Source organism: Euleptes europaea, chromosome 3 (assembly GCF_029931775.1).
Source record: "Euleptes europaea isolate rEulEur1 chromosome 3, rEulEur1.hap1, whole genome shotgun sequence".
NCBI classification, from domain to species: Eukaryota; Metazoa; Chordata; class Lepidosauria; order Squamata; family Sphaerodactylidae; genus Euleptes; species Euleptes europaea.
In genome coordinates this window covers 124,154,087-124,169,941 of record NC_079314.1, presented here as the reverse complement: position 1 = coordinate 124,169,941, position 15,855 = coordinate 124,154,087, and the positions used below count along the sequence as shown (strand labels likewise).

General features: G+C 58.5%; 1 non-coding gene across 1 annotated transcript; it reads left to right on the top strand.

Moving 5' to 3' along the window:
* Window positions 1–14,725: 14,725 nt before the first annotated feature.
* TRNAA-GGC (transfer RNA alanine (anticodon GGC)) lies at window positions 14,726–14,797 on the top strand. Its single transcript has one exon. It is a non-coding gene; the product is annotated as a tRNA-Ala (tRNA).
* The last annotated feature ends 1,058 nt before the right edge of the window (window positions 14,798–15,855 follow it).

Genomic DNA, 15,855 nt, shown 5'->3' with positions numbered 1-15,855 from the left:
AGATTTAGACAAGCTGGAACGTGTCTAGGGGAGGGCAACAAAGATGGTGAGGGGTCTGGAGACCAAGTCCTACGAGGAAAGGTTGAAGGAGCTGGGTATGTTTAGCCTGAAGAGGAGAAGACTGAGAGGGGACATGATCACCATTTTCAAGTACTTGAAGGGCTGTCATAGAGAGGAAGGTGCCGAGTTGTTTTCTGTTGCCCCAGGAAGTCGGACCAGAACCAACAGGTTGAAATGAAATCCAAAGAGTTTCCGTCTAGACATTAGGAAGAATTTTCCAACAGTTAGAGCAGTTCCTCGGTGGAACAGGCTTCCTCGGGAGGTGGTGAGCTCTCCTTCCCTGGGGGTTTTTAAGCAGAGGCTAGATGGCCATCTGTCACCAATGCCAATTCTATGACCTTAGGCAGATGATGAGAGGGAGGGCATCTTGGCCATCTTCTGGGCATGGAGTAGGGGTTACTGGGGGTGTGGGGGGGGAAGGTAGTTGTGAATTTCCGGCATTGTGTAGGGGGTTGGACTAGATGACCCTGGTGGTCCCTTCCAACTCTTATGATTCTCTGATGCAAGGTGTGTGTGTGTGGGGTGCACGCGTGCGCTTTCCTTCCACATGCTGCTTCCGAGGACTGTGACATCACCATGTGTTGCTGAGAAGCCTCGGAATGCGTGCTCACTTTCAGAATCTGGCTCAGGCAGGCAGAAGCAGGGAGAGATGGATGCCACTAGCAGACCCCACCAGATCCTTCCGGCGATGGGCCTCTATGCCGAGAAGCACCAGATCTTTGAGCTCATGCAGTCCATCATGGAAGCCCTCCTCATCTACCGCCCTGAGGATCCTGTAGAATTCATAATCGAGCACCTGCAGAAGGACAACGACGAGGTGCCCAGGGTCTTTGTGGTGGGGCCGCCCGCCTCTGGCAAGACCACCATCGCCCGCTGGATCTGCAAGCATCTTAGCACAACCTACCTTTGCCCAGAGGACCTCATGCATCGGAGGAACCTCACATTGTCCAGGTCGGCCCTCTCCTCCCTGGCCCTGGAGGAGCCGATCCCTGATGAGCTGTGGGCCTCCCTTCTGGAGGAGCGCTTGTCTGCGGAGGACTGTGAGAACCAGGGCTGGGTGCTGGATGGGTTTCCCAAGACGAGGGAGCAGGCCCTGCAGCTGCAGGCCAAGGGCATCGCCCCTCGACACGTCATTGTACTCTACGCGCCAGACACCGTCCTGGTGGAGAGGAACCTGGGCAAGCGGCTGGACCCCATCACCCACGAAGTCTACCATGCCACTTTTGACTGGCCGATAGACTTCTTCGTGCAGAGGCGGCTGGTGGTCCCGGAAGGCATCTCAGAGCAAGCCACCGCCAGCCGCCTCATGGAGAGCCATCGTAACATCCCTGGCATCATCCAGACTTACCAGGACAACCACAAGGCCATCAACGCCGACCAGCCCTGCGTGGATGTCTTTGCCCAGGCCCTGAAGTTTGTGCAAAGCCGCCCGCACTCAAATGCACCCTTCAGCCCCCGCGTCATCCTCCTGGGGCCCCCTGGCAGCGGCAAGCGCCTGCAGGCCGCGCTGCTGGCCCAGAAATACGAGCTGGTGAACCTCCGCTTGGGGGACCTGCTGCGGGAGAAAGTGGCCGGCAGCACGCCGGTGGGTGAGCTCATCAAGCCCTTCTTCGACAGTGGCTACCCCGTGAGCGACAGCATCGTCCTGAGGGTGCTGCAGGACCGGCTGAGTGAGCAGGACTGCCTGGCCCGCGGCTGGGTGCTCCATGGCTTCCCCCGTGACGTGGACCAAGCGCGTCTCATGAAGCACACCGGCTTCGAGCCCAACCGGGTGTTCTTCCTCAACCTGCCCACCGAGGTGGCCCTGCAGCGCCTCAGCCAACGGGCCACCGACCCCGTCTCGGGGGAGAGGTACCACAGAATCTTCAAGCCCCCCACCGACTCCGTGGTGAACCAGCGCTTGCGCCAGAACCCCAAGGATCGGCCTGACCGGGTGGAGGTGAAGGCGGACTTGTACCACCAGCAAGTGAGGGAGATGGAGGAATTCTACGAGAACGGCATTCTGCTCAATGCCGACCAGGACCCCTACTCCATCTTTGAGCACATTGAGAGCTGCCTGGTGAAGCCCTTGCCTGTCTCTGGGCGGTGAGCCTCGGTGGGCACCGGGAGGCAGCCCCAATCCGTGCTCAGAACTCTGGAAGGAGGAGTGGGCAAGACAGGGAGTGCGCGTGCGCGTGCGCGTGAGCGCGTGTCCATAGAGTTTAGAGAATAAAGAGTTTGGCTTCTGCATGGGGTCTGCGGCTTCTGCCTTCATTAACGTGGGGCCGGTACGCTCCGCACTGCTTCAAAAAGAGGCCACGGGCACAAGGCTGTCTGCAAAGGACACCTCCTGATGTGGAAGCCCAGGTACCTGCGTATCGACTGCCAGGGGCTGGCTACGGTTCCTCGGTGCAGCTCTACACATGCTCAGAGTAGGGTTGCCAGCAGACCGGGGGGGGGGGGAACGTCTTGCCCTTTGAATGAAGGCTTAATGGGTGGAAATGGACCACAGAAGTTTTTCAGGGCATGGAGGTAGCTAACATAGGCTTGCCAACCTCCAGGTACTAGCTGGAAATCTACTATTACAATTGATCTCCAGCCGACAGAGATCAGTCCCCCTGGAGAAAATGGCCACTTTGGCAATTGGACTCTATGGCATTGAAGTCCCTCCCCTCCCCAAATCCTGCCCTCCTCAGGCTCCACCCCAAAACCCTCTCTCCCGTGGCAAAGAGGGACCTGGCAACCATAAGCTGACATCACCTGGTGCAGAACATTCGCCAAAGCCTCCATTAAAGGGACAAGGCATTTTTTCCTCCCCAGGCGGTCCTCCGGAGCTCAGAAGCCCTCTCTTGCGGTCGGCTTCACATCTTCTAGGGCTGAATTCTGCTGCTTGAGAAGGTATGCCAGGGCTGAGTCCTGCCTCTGCTCCTCTGAGGAGCCAGGCCTCCTCCTCCCAGCACCTCCAGCAGTTTGGCTTTCCTGTCTTGGGGGTGGGTGGGTGGCTTGTGCTCAGGGTCTTCTCTTTGCTCCTCCATCCACAGCCCAGGGGGCGTGGCTCTTTCTGCCCAGCCTGACTCCCACATCAACTAAGCAAGGGCACACTTCAGTGGGCAGATATATGTGAACGGATAAGGGGTTAGAGAGGAGTTTCGGCAGAGAAGGACGGAGGCAGTCATGTATGGGAGTGTGGGGAGGGTGCACATGCACACATGTAACATAGTTTTGAGCCAAATTTTTGCAAGGCTCACTTTTTCATGGTGAAGTTACTAATTCAACTGTGGGAAAGGGGAGGGTTGACAGTGCAGAAAAAAAAAACCCTTCCACTTTCTAACCCACTTCTTTCTGCCTGTTTGGAGCTGCGGCTTCCTAGTCTGTCGCTTCTGGGTCTCATTGATTTTATGGGAAGGGGAGACTTCTTTGTACGATTCCAGCCAATGAGTGATCACATAGCGAACAAGATCAAACGATGCCATATATCCAATCAGGTTCAGCCACACTAAGGTCTCCCCAAGGCCCACATTGTAAGGGGTGGGAGAGAAAGGAAATGCACCTCTGGACAACCATAGTGATACTCCCTGTCTCTCTGCTGCACAGCAAGAATAGTTAAATTGTGGAACTCCCTGCCCCAGGATGTGGTGATGGCTGCCCACTTGGAAGGCTTTAAGAGGGGAGAGGACACGTTCATGGAGGAGAGGGCTATCCATGGCTACTAGTCAAAATGGATCCTAGTCATGATACATGCCTATTCTCTCTAATATCAGAGGAGCATGCCTATTACATTAGGTGCTGTGGAACGCAGGCAGGAGAATGCTGCTGTGGTCTCCCCAAGATGAACGCATGAACATATGAAGCTGCCTATGCGGAATCAGACCCTCGGTCCATCAAGGTCAGTATTGCCTTCTCAGACCGGCAGCAGCTCTCCAGGGTCTCAGGCAGGGGCCTTTCACATCACCTACCTGCCTAGTCTTGTTAACTGGAGATGCTGCCGGGGATTGAACCTGGGACCTTCTGCATGCCAAGCAGATGCTCTACCACTGAGCCACGGCCCCTCCCTTCTGACTATGGGTTTTATTTTTGAACCTTCAAAAAGTACAGGGCAGTGCCCTGGTCAGCATTCCCCACCTGCCCGCTCTCACACAGCCTGATGGGAGACCCCCCCTTCCCCCAACCGAGCGGGTCCTCACTGCTGAACACTCAGCTGCCGATGGCATAAATCAAGTCACCCACTCAGGCAGTGAGTCAGTGATTATAAACACCGTATTTAAGAAAAAGTGCCTGTTTGGTGTTTGAGTTGATGTGGCATCGTGGGGTTTATTTCACACGTGCATTTTTTGCTATAGTAACCACCCCCCAATGCCATTTAATTACCAGACCCGTCGTTCATGACCTTGGGCAAGAATTGATTTCCTCTACCCCACAGATGCAAACCACAGATGCAAATCTGGCTTGCAAGGCAGAAGGAAACAAAATACCACCACTGCAGCCGGGAAGCTGAACAGCCGCTGTTTGAGATGGATGGGGGGGGGGGGCAGGCAGCAAACAGAGCGGAGGCTCAGCCAACAGGTGAACGCAGCTGCCAGACACGGTTGTGTTCGCCTGACAAATCTGTGCACCGCAAAGTGTGCAGCATCCCTACCCAAGAGCCCAGGGCTGAATCTACATTTTTTGGGAAGGGGGGCAAAAGTACAAAAAATGGTGCCCCCATATACCTATTCTCTCCAGGATCAGAGGAGCATGCCTAATATATTGGGTGCTTTGGAACACAATGGGATGGGAGACCTCCAAAGAATACCAGGGGTGTGACGGCGGAGACAGGTGATGGCAAACCACCTCTCAATGTCTCTTGCCTTGAAATCCTTATAGGGTCGCCATAAGTCAGCTGTGACTTGACAGAAGACTTTGTAGGTATGCAGAAAAATATTTATTTCTTAAATCAAGGAGGGGGGGGGGATGGCCTGTGCTAGCACAGTCTTTGCCCTGGAACTGTTAAGAGCTAGTTAAACAAACAGAGGAAAATGGGGAAACTGGGCAATTAAAACCCCTAAGAGAATATACTATCTTGGAGGGATGGGTATGCGTGAGATGGTGGTTGTGGTGGAGAATTTCCCAACATTCCCCATCGTTCCTGTTCTGGAATAAACCTGAGGCCAAAGGTCAGAGTGATTTATCTGCCTTCAAAAGCCACACATAAACTACCGTGAGCCCTCGGTTCTTCGTACATGCAGCCCTGTAATTTGTGTTATCGACATATATGGTTCAAACCATGGCCCAGTTTTAAGTAGCCAGACACTGTTTTATTGCCCTGTGAGGCATCACAATTTTTTTCAAAAAAGGAAAATGATTACAAGGTTTATGTTGCTTCCTCCAAATGATACATAGAAAAGACAGAGAATCAGTGTGGTTTTGTGATTTTTTTAAAAAACGGCTGTACCAAGGGGAACTGATATAGAATCATAGTTAGAAGGGACCACCAGGGTCATCTAGTCCAACCCCCTGCACAATGCAGGAAATTCACAACGACCTCCCCCACCCCCACCCCCAGTGACCCCTACTCCATGCCCAGAAGAAGGCCAAGGTGCCCTCCCTCTCATGATCTGCCTACAGTCATAGAATCAGCATTGCTGACAGATGGCCATCTAGCCTCTGCTTCAAAACCTCCAGGGAAGGAGAGCTCACCACCTCCTGAGAAAGCCTGTCCCACTGAGGAACCGCTCTAATAGTTAAATATACAATTTAACCTCGTTACAAGTTATCCAGAAGCCCTGGCTAATTTCCTTTACCCATGTACTTGTGAGTAACCAGGCTTAGGAGGGATCTACAAAGATATGAGCTGTTTCTCCCAAGCTACTAAATGTTATTCTCACCTGCGGGCTCACATCTGTCGACTTTGGCGAGCACAGAGCTGCCCTCCCCCCATGACAAAAACAAGAAGCAGACTGGGAGGGGAGGGGGAGAAACAGAAGAGGAAAGAAAGCAAAAGGAACCAGCGAAAGCTGCCAATTCTATGCACATTGACCTCAGAATAAGTGCCATTAATCAGCAGGGAATCAGCTCCCTCACCCCCCCCACCCTTTCCACAGGCTTATTCCCCAGTGAGGCAAATCCAAGCGGGCTCTGCTGATAAGCCCGCGGCACTGAGGGGATCACCCCTCCCCAGGGCTGCTGCAGATGCCCGGGCAGGCGCCAAACAGCTCCACTCCTGTGTTTGTGTGAGTGTGTGTGTGTGTGCGGGGGGTGGGGAGAGAGACATGACTGTCAGGACAGCCTGAGGGGTCTCTGCTGGGGGGGGGGAGGGCTTTCTGGGCAAGGGCAGATGTCAGCCTTCTCTGCTCAGCTTTCTAGCCCAATGGACATACAAAGCACAGGGAGGGGCTGTGGCCCAGTGGAAGAGCATCTGCTTGGCAAGCAGAAGGTCCCAGGTTCAGTCCCCAGCATCTCCAGTTAAAAGATCTGGTGTTAGATGGTGTGAAAGCCCTCTTCCTGAAGACCTGGAGAGCCGCTGCCAGTCTGAGTAGACAATACTGACCTTGTTGAACCAACGGTCTGACTCGCTATAAGGCAATTTCAATTGTACAAGCAGCTAAAAATAACAGAAAAGCACGTCTAGCAGGATCCAGACGACATCTGACAGAGTTGGTGCGCCAAGCCAAAGAATTCGGTGGTTTAACCTGAGAACACAGATCTGGTTCCATGGCACACACACACACCCCCAACTCTGTGGGAGGAGAACCCTCCACGGAAGAATCCCAGTGCCAGCGTAGCCTGCCTGTCAGGAGCAGCCCGGCCTAATACAGTGAGGGAGGTGGAAGAGCTGATGCCATCCCATGCTCCCCCCCACTCCCCCTTTTGCCAGATGAAGAATGCAGTGGAATGGAAAAGCTTGCCCCATCTGGAAAGGCAGATCTCTATGTGTGCTCTTCCTCTGCCTGCACCACTGAAGAATTCCAAAGGATTGTGTTGAACTGGGGAGATGAAACAAAAGTCTGAAATGCATTTTTGCCAGCTGTCAGAATGGGAAGGCAGCCTGGAGAGTTAAGTGCCCCCTTCTTAAATATGGGGAGAGGACAACAGAAGAAAGTTAGAATCAGAGTTGGAAGGGACCACCAGGGATATCTAGTCCAACCCTCCTGCACAATGCAGGAAATTCCAAACTACCTCCCCCCCACACCCTCAGTGACCCCTACTCCAGGCTCAGAAGATGGCCGAGATGTCCTCCTTCTCGTGATCTGCCTAAGGTCATAGAATCAGCATGGCTGACAGATGGCCATCTAGCCTCTACTTAAGAGCCCCCAAAGAAGGAGAGCTCACCACCTCTCAGGGAAGCCTGTTCCACCGAGGAACTGCTCTAATTGTTAGAAACTTCTTCCTAATGTCTATACAGAAACTCTTCTGATTTAATTTCCATCCTTTGGTTCTGGTTCAGCCTTCTGGGGCAACAGAAAACAACTCGGCACCCTCCTCTATATGACAGCCCTTCAAGTACTTGAAGATGGTTATCATATCACTTGTGGTTTGGCAGTTCATTGTGGGGCTGAAGGGACTTGCTGAGGTTGCTGAATATGAGGAAGACAGCTGCTCTCCCCACCCCTCTGAGCTCCAGAGGGGGCCCAAAATACACGGACAAACCATGCATGAGCTCCAGTGCATGAGCTCCCCCCACCCCAAGCTAGACTGAAAGAAAACTGGGAAAGGTCGCAGCTGCCTAGAGGAACAATCAGCCTGCCTGGTACTGTTTGCAGAGTCCTGTGGCCTCCCCAGAACACACAGCAGCTCCCAGGAGCCAGGAATCCAGGCAAATTTCGCTCGCACAACCGGGCAGGAGGAAGGAGGCAGGTGCCCTTCCTTGCTGGCTCAGCGACGGGCATTTGCTCACCTGGCAGGAAGAGTTTCCCACAGATGCCCCGGGGAAGCCCATGAGCTAGGCAGGAAGGCAACAGCCTTCTCCTATTATCCACCCTCCCAAAAGTTCAGAGATATACTGCCTCTGCACATGGAGGTTCAGTGGCTAGCTCTAATGGCTAACAAGGGCTCTTGGTTTGTTGCAGGGTCAGGTCAACGAGGCAATGTGTGCAGATGAGGATCCCACTGGCCTACCCACGCCATGGGGTGGATGGAAATTTCCTAGCTGCGGTTTTCTCCGCCTTTGTTACCAAGAGGGAGGCGGCTGCCGGGCGATTCTGTCACCTTTCCATCCTGATCCCCGAATTCTGGGGGCTGTTCGAGAAATCTGTGTTGCTTATGAGTCACATCTTCATGGATCAGCTCATGACAAAGCTTCCCCCCCCCCCGCCGTCACCTTTGGGAGCCCTCATTTTGCCATGGTTCTTGGCAGGGCCCACCTCTGCCTCCCAGCCTGTCTTTTCTGTACCCCATCGATGTCTCCCCCATGAACCACTTTAGGAGAAAGTCTCCCTTCCAGGTACTAACTAGGGCTGGCCCTGCTTAGCTTCTGAGTTTGGACGAGATCAGACTAGATCCAGGTCAGGGCAAATTTCCAGCCTCCTCTTTTCACCTGTCTGTAGGCGGGTCTAGGAAGGAAAATGGATTGGACGACTCCAGGGCGCCCACTCTCAGGGAGGGAGACCCTTTTCATTTTCAGAACGTGGGTTTGCGGCAACTTGTTTTTCCTCAGTGTCACATCTGGAAGCTTTTCCTTGAATGGAATACAAATTGCAGCCCTGGGGGGGGGGGCTTCCAAATCCTATGAACAGGCTGCCTCCCTTCATCCCCCCCTCCCCATTCACAGCAATTGCTTCTTTTGGTGGTTCATTGGCGGAAGAAGCTCTCAATTCCCTGTAATTTCAAGGTGTTTCCCACTCAAAGTACCGGGGTTGGTTCAACTGTTGGTCACTTCAAGCAAGGTTATTTGAGACTCTGGACTTGGGGGCTGAGAAGGGATACTTCTGGTGCAAAGCTACAGCCTGCCCCCTGCCCCCCCCCCCGAGCTCATGAGTCTGAGACTTGGGCTTCTGCCCCGGGGTCCAGGAGGAGGGGGTGGCGGTTGCCTCCCTTGCGGCTGAAGGCTGGGGGGGAGCTGAGCCCCTCTGATGGGTCAGCAGCCTCTTCCTCATCTGTGCCCTGAGCACTAGGAATGCACAAACATGAGGTGGTGACTTCTACAGAATCAGACCCCCTTGATCCATCAAGGTCAGTTGTGTCTACTCAGACTGGCAACGGCTCTTGAACACAGGAAGCTGCCTTCTACTGAATCAGACCCTTGGTCCATCAGAGTCAGTACTGTCTACTCAGACCGGCAGCGGCTCTCCAGGGTCTCAGGCAGAAAAAGGGTCTTTCACATCACCTACTTGCCTAGTCCCTTTAACTGGAGATGTGGGGGGGGGGGATTGAACCTGGGGCCTTCTGCATGCCAAGCAGATGTTCTGCCTAAGACCCTGGAGAGTCAGGGGAGGGGCTGTGGCTCACCTGCTACCCGAGATGCTTTAACTACAGCAGCTGGGGATTGATCCTGGATCCTCTGGATGCCAAGCAGCAGAGGCTCTTCCCCTGAGCCACAGCCCCTCCTCACGAGGCTGCCTTATCCTGAATCAGCCCACGGGTGCATCGGTACTGTCTGCTCAGACTGGCAGCGGCTCTCCAGGGTCTCAGGCAGAGAAGGCCTGTTTTTCAGAAGTGAAACTCTTTATTGGGACATTTCCGTCGAAAAATGCTGGCCAAGGTGAGGGCGGAGGGGGGGTGTCACAGGAGCCAGAAGATGGGACTGGGACCGGTGGGGGGGGTGGGGTTGTGTCCCGTGTGTCGCAGCCCGCTAACGGCTGCCCCCCCCTTCCCCTCTTGTCTCCCCGCAGGCGCAGAGTCCAGCAGCCCGGCCGCCTCTGCGGGCAGCGAGGGCGCCTTCGCGGCGGCGCCGGGCTGCTGGCGCGAGCGGCCCGAGGAGTGCGGGGCGGGCGTGGAGGGCTCCGGGCCGTGGGCGCTGCTGCTGCTGGCGCCGGGGCTGCCCGTGCCGGTGGCGCTGCGGGCGGGGCGGGGCGGCGCGCCGGCGGGCTGGGGGGCGGCGTGGCAGGCGCAGCTGCTGGGCGCCGGCGCGCTCTCCGGGCTGCTGGCGGCGCTGGCGCTGGGGGCGCTGGCCGCCGCGCCCTGCCCACGCCCCCCCGACGCCCGCCCCACGCGGCGGCTGCTGGCGCTGCTGGCGCTGCTGCTGGCCGGCGCGGGCGGCGCGCGGGCGGCGCTGCTCTTGGGCGAGGCGGGCGGGCGGCGGGCGGCGCTGCCGGAGTTGCCTTTGCGGCTGCTGCACGAGCTGCCGCCGCCCTGCCTGGCCTCGGCGCTGGCCCTGGCCGCCCGCCTGCTCGCCCGCCGCCCCCCGCCGCCCAAGCGCCCCCCGCCGCCGTGCCGCCCCGCCGCCGCCGCCGCCGCGTGCTGCCTGGCCCTGCCGCTGCTGCTCCACTGGGCGGCGGGCGGCGCGGGCGCGGCGCTGGCCGCCGCCCGCCGGCCCCAGGCGCCCTTGGTGCTGCTGGCGGCGCGCGGCCTGTGGGCGCTGCTGGGCGCGCTGCTCTCCGCCGCCCTGCTGGCCGCCGCCTGCCGCTCGCCCCTGGCCGGCGCGCGCCGCTGCGCCCTGCCCGCCGCCCTCGCCGGCCTGCTGGGCGCCGCCCTGCACGCCTACGGGCTGCTGCAGGCGCTGGGCGGCGGGCGGCGGGCGGCGCGGCTGGCGCCCTGGCCCTGGTGGGCGCTGCAGCTGGCCGGCCGCCTGGCCGAGGCGGGCGTGGGGCTGCCGCTCGCCCTGCTGGCCCTGCGCCCGCTCCTGGCCGCGCCCGCCGACGGCCCCTGCTGCGCCCGCCGCTCGCCCCAGCGCCTCGCCGCCAAGGCCCCCGCCCTGCCCGCCGCCGGCCCCTGGGCGCCGGGCCCCCCGCGCGACCAGCCGCCCCCGCCGCCGCCCCCCGAGGGCCCGCAGGCCCGCTACCTGCCCCTGCACGCCCCGCCCGCCAGCCCCGCCCGCCTCAGCCTCACCCTGGACGCCGACCCCACGGACGACTTCCGCCCGCCCTCGCCCATCGACCTGAGCCGCAGCATCGACGAGGCGCTGTGCAGCGAGGGGCTCTTCCCCGGCCCAGGCGGCGGCGGCCCCGCGCCCCTCGCCGCCTCCAGCACCCTCTCGCTGCGCTGCGCCCGGCCGCGCCCCTCCGACGCCCACCTCTTCCGCACCGCCTCGTGCCTGGAGCTGGCGCCCGCCCGGACCCCCGACGACGCCTCCTCCTCGCCGGCGCTCTCCCCCAGCCCGCCGGGAAGCGCCCGCCTGCTCCCCGGGGCCCGCGAGGGCGGCGGCGGCAGCCCCCCGCCGCGCTCCCCTCCGCCCCCGGCCCGCCAGGCCTGGCCGCTGGCCCCCGCCTCGCAGGAGGCGCTCGCCTCGGCGGGGCAGCCGGGGCCGCCTCGGGGGGCCGCCGCCGCCCTCCTGCACGAGGAGTTCCTCGACGTGTGCCGCCAGATCGACGCGCTCAGCGTGGGCAGCGACACCATCGACTTGTAGGGGCGGCGGGGCAGGGCGCTGCGCTCGGCCCGCTCGGCGAGCTCTCCGCAAAGTGCAACAGGGTCTACAGGGAGGGGGTCTCGGGGGGGGGCTTGCCCCTTTTGTCGTTCCCCCGCTGCAATAAACCAAGGACACCGCCTCCCCCCCCCGCAGTGTGGCACCCGCAACCCCTGTCCTGGTGAGGGCTCTACATGCTGCCCCACACCTCCCTCCTCCGTCTCAGACTTCTCCGCCCCGGACTCCCCCCCCCCCAGTGCCCCCTTCAGATACAGGAGGAGCGTTTTTCCTGGCCCCGTTTTGTGGCACGAACTGCGAAAGGTGTGTCTCCCCCCCCCCCCACAGCCAAGCCCGGAGGCAAAGCCAGACACAGAGTTTTAACCTTTAAATTATCAATAAAAGGTTTTTATGTATGGGGTGTCTGGGTTTCCTCTGGCAGGCGGCTGTGGGTCTCTGGCCTCCCCCCCCCCCACACACCGCTGGGTTTCCCCAGGAGCATCCTCGCCCGCGGCTGCAGACTCCGGCCACTCGTGGGAGACAAGGAGGAAGGAGAAGCAAGAACCACCCACCTTGGGGAGGACCCGGCTGCCACCCTCCCAGCACCAGACTCGTAGCCCCCCCTGCACTGGCTGCCCCACATCAGCCCCCAAAGGCTCCGAGAGGGCTTGACCCGACAGCTCAAGGAAGGAGGCCCCCCTGGCCAGACCAGCTGGAAGACCTGGTGAGCCAAGTCTCACACACACACACACACACACACACACACACTGTGGCTCCTCACGGCGCCCTTTTGCCCGCTGCAGCACAGTGGGGGGCCACCCTGGGACAGTGGTTGGAGTTACTGGCTGGGAGCTGGCAGGCCCAGGTTCGAATTCCCGCTCATGCCATGGACACTTGCTGGGTGTCCTCAGGGGGCCCGCCCCATGCTCTCAGCCTAACCCACCTCACAGGGTTGTGAGGATAGAACGAAGGGGAGGAGGTTGTAAGCCACTTTGGGTCGCCATTTCAAAGAAGGGTGGGACAGGGTGAAAGAACAGCCTGCTCGGCAGCCAAGGGGGAAGGGGCGCTTGCTTTGAAATAGCCCAAGGGCCGGGTGGCAAAAATCAAGGAGGGTGGCAGTGTAGCTGCCACAAGCAAAGGGAACCCCTTGGAGCCAGTGGGGATGAAAGGATGCCTTGAAAATGACGCCTGGCTCCACCCTGCGCCAGTCCTTCCCTGAAGCCGTCCTGGCCAGAAAGCCGCCCGCTGGGGGTGGGGGAAAGGGGCTTCGGTCCTCCTGGTCTGTCGTCAAGTTATGGGGATTCATACAAAAGCAACTGAGGGAATAAATGACCAATATTATAATGCCCCTGTACAGATCTCTGGGCCCTGACCCAGATGGCCCGATCGCATCAGATCACGGAAGCGAAGCAGGGGGTCAGCTCTGGTTAGTACTTGGATGGGAGGCCACCCAGGGTCTCTGCGCAGAGGCAGGCAATGGCAAAACACTTCTCTTCCTCTCTTGCCTTGAAAACCCCAGCTGGGACTTGACAGGGGGAAAAACTGTCGTGGCCTCGCTTTGGAGTACTGAGTGCTGTTCTGGTCACTGTATCTCGAAAAAAGGTATCACAGAGTTGGAACTGTGCCTGAGAGCGCCAACTGGGCTCCTTCCACATGGCTGGTTTGCTGGGTTTTGGCTGCCAAGCCAGTGTCCCTTGCCCCCAGAGGGTCCATATGGCTTGCCCTGCCTCACCGTGGTCTTTTAAACATCACAGTCAAAGTAGGTTTTTCTTGCCTTGAGGACAGGGAAGCTCCCTAAAATCCACAAGCCCCATTCCTAAGCCCCCATCCCCTGACAGCTGCCCTCCCCACAAGCACCGGATGGATTTTTGCCAGTTTGCCTTCAAGCTGGCTTGGACACCAAGGAAGGTGGCAAGAAGAGAAGCACTTTCCCTGCCTCACTCGACTTCTACGCCTGTTCAGTTTTCTGCAATAACATTGAAAAGGGGAAAGAAGGTAAGAAAAAAAACACACACACCCAAATTCCTCTTCAAGCAAGAAGCACAGCGGCTGCCTGGCCAAATCTCCCCCTTCAAGGCAGGATTCACATTGTGCTCTCCTCTACAAAAAGGGGGACATGGCTTCGCTGGGGGGGGGGGGGGTTCACACAAAGCTGCCTTAGACTGAACCACAGTATTGCTCCATCAAGGCCAGTCCTGTCTACTCAGACTGGCAGTGGCTCTCCAGGGACTCAGGCAGAGGAAGGTCTTTCCCTCCACATGATGGGCAGACGCTAACCTGGTGAACTGGATTTGTTTCCCCACTCACACATGAAGCCAGCTTGGTATCCATGGGCTAGTCACAGCTCTCTCAGCCCCACCTTCCTCACAGGGTGTCTGTTGCGGAGAGGGGAAGAGAAGGTGATTGTAAGCCAGTTTGATTCTTCCTTAAGTAGTAGAGAAAGTCGGCATGTAAAAGCCAACTTTTCTTCTTCGTCATCACTGGCTACCTGGTCCTTTTTAACTGGAGATGCCGGGGATTGAACCCAGGATCTTCTGCATGCCAAGCAGAGGCTCTAACACTGAGCATCACAGCCCTTCCCCAGTTGGGGGCAGAGACCTATAGAATCATAGAGCTGGAAGGGGCCATACAGGCCATCTAGTCCAACCCCCTGCTCAACGCAGGACCAGCCTAGAGCATCCCTGACAAGAGCTTGTCCAGCCTCTGCTTAAATACTGCCAGAGAGGGGGAGCTCACCACCTCTCAAGGAAGCAGGTTCCACTGTCGAACAACTCTTACTGCAAAAATGCCCACCCCCCCAATACCCAGCAGGTGCCCGGGCCAAAGTTCCTCACGAGTTCTCAGAAGGAAGTGGAGGTGGGGAGGCCCTCTTATCATGCTGTTGTTCCCCCCCCCTTGCCCAAAGCAAAAGGGCAGAGATCAGATGAAGAGGGCCGATTGGGGAGGCGGAGTTTGGGGCAAGCAGACGGGAAGGAGCAGGCTGCTGTTCCAGCACCCAGAAGAACAGGACGGGCCACCTGGGACCCCGGTTCGTGGCTCTTCCATGAAGAACATGATGGAGGAAGGGAAACCGGGGGATCCCAAAGAACTCACAGGAAGGCAGCCCCCCCCCAGTTCTGCTCCCCACACCTTTTGGTAGTTGCAGGGCTGCCCCCCAGCCCTGGACAGAGGTCAGAGGATGCTCCTGCTTTGGCCTCCTGGAGCTCACAGGGAGGGGTTGTGGCTCAGTGGTAGAGCATCTGCTTGGCATGCAGAAGGTCCCAGGTTCAATCCCTGGCATCTCCAGTTAAAGGGACCAGGCAAGTAAGGTGACGTGAAAGACCTCCACCTGAGACCCTGGAGAGCTGCTGCCAGTCAGAGTAGACAATACTGACTTTGATGGGCCAAGGGATTGATTCAGTATGAGGCAGCTTCATGTGTTCATGAGGGCTGCCATGCGATTGGAGCATGCCATGACCCTTAGCAGCCCTCTCTCCCTCCTTCCCCCCTCTCCTCACCATGCTGGCCCAGGGGCAACAGGAGAGCCGCCACTCCGAAACTGCGAGAGATGCTCAGTATCTTTATTATTCATAATACACAGGGACACAACGTTGGACCCCAGCATGTGCAGAAAGAACAGCCTTTGAGGCAGCGGGAGGGGGAAACGGGTGGGGGAGATGCCTACCTGAAACCAGTAAGTCGCTGCAGAGCCCCCCTGGCAGTTTGCAGCACGAGCCGGGGCTCCCTCCCTGCCCAAACGCGTGGGGTTTGGGTGGAGGCAGCTGCTGCCAGAGGGCAGGAATGATGTCCAGAAAGAGTTTGGCTCTGGGGGTGGGAATGTGCCCCCCCCCCCACATCTGTCTAGGCCAGGCTGACTTGCAAGGGGGAAGAGGAGAGACCCCCCCTTGCAGCAGCCACCAGCACCAGAAGCCACAGAGAGTGTGGCGGCTTGGCTGACCCGGGCATTCTCAGGAGGAGGCCCCCCCCCAGCCCCCATTCCCACCACTCACATTGCTAAAAGCCAAACAGTGAGCCTGAGGGTGGGGAGCAGCGAGCTCCCCCCCAGGAAACCCCCACCAGGGGTTGTTGGGAGGGAAGTGGGGATTCTGACCCCTTCCACCCCCTCCCAGGGCGCCTCAGGAGATGTGTGAAGGGCGGGGGCGGGGCGCCCTAGGATGATGACCCAGGAGCCCCCCAACTACTGGAATGATTCTGATGGCTCTCCCCCCCCCCACATTCACCAAGGAAAAGCATTGGGGGCTGGGTTCACACAACCCCCCCCCAAAAAAAACCCATAGACACCCAGGCCAGGTCCCAGTAGGAAGCACCCAGCAGGTCCTGCCCACGGCGGGGAATTTGTCCCC